We start from the raw sequence: 966 nt of genomic DNA, 5'->3' as shown, positions 1-966 counted from the left end.
GCAGCCTGATTCGTAACCACTACGCTACCAGAGCTCCTTCAATATTAGATACATTGAATAAATTCTTCAAAACTTACTTTTTCCCAAAGAAATAAAGCTTTCCATTTTGATGACCCCACTTGATAGATAAGTGCATTAATTTGGATATAACAAAGCACAAGTCAGTAAACGATGGAGAAAGTGATTCAGGAGGCAGTAATTATAACCAATCAATGATGATTTCCCAGGATGCTGCACGAGAGATTCCTGATTCCTACAGCATGAGCTCTGAGAGTTCTAAAGTCAATTTCAGTCATCTTACTTCTTTCACTTTCTTTCTAACAATCAAATACAAACTATAGTTTTGGCTTTCCAGTACATTTTTAAAGCAAAAAGAGCATTTCCCCTCTTTTTACATATATATATTAATGTGTTCCTATTTAGAAGGAAACATCTAAAAGGTGAAAGACTCTATTTACAATCAGTTTCTTGGAAACATTCAGACCTCAAACTCAGTTTTAACTTCAATAGTAAAAAGGATTTCAGGGTGAGATCTGATTCAGGAGGTCCTTCAGAGTCACATCTGTCCATTTTTCTTTTGTGCATAAACTCGTAAACAGGCACAAATGCCTGTGCTGCTAATAACCACACCTAACAAGAACAAATTGCATCTCCTGCTTCAACTGCTTCAACAACAGGAAGCACCCAAAGCAATGAATTCAGGACTAACAGCAACTGTGTTGAAACTGAGGTCATGATTCTGGATTCTTGAGGTGACTGGATCTTGAGAAGTGATGGTCCCAAAATTAAAGGGGTGTATATAAAAGTCTCCACCACGTGTCTGTCAGTTTGTCATACTGTGGTGGCTTGTGAATTGCTGTGATTCTGGAAGCTAAGCCATGGGTATTTTAAATATCATCAGGGTCACCATGGTGGAAAGGTTTCAGATGAGCTTCCAGACTAACACAGACAAGGAAGAAAGAGTGG

This window comes from Chrysochloris asiatica, unplaced genomic scaffold, assembly GCF_000296735.1.
Source record: "Chrysochloris asiatica unplaced genomic scaffold, ChrAsi1.0 scaffold00157, whole genome shotgun sequence".
Taxonomy (NCBI): Eukaryota; Metazoa; Chordata; class Mammalia; order Afrosoricida; family Chrysochloridae; genus Chrysochloris; species Chrysochloris asiatica.
This window is presented reverse-complemented; position numbering follows the sequence as displayed.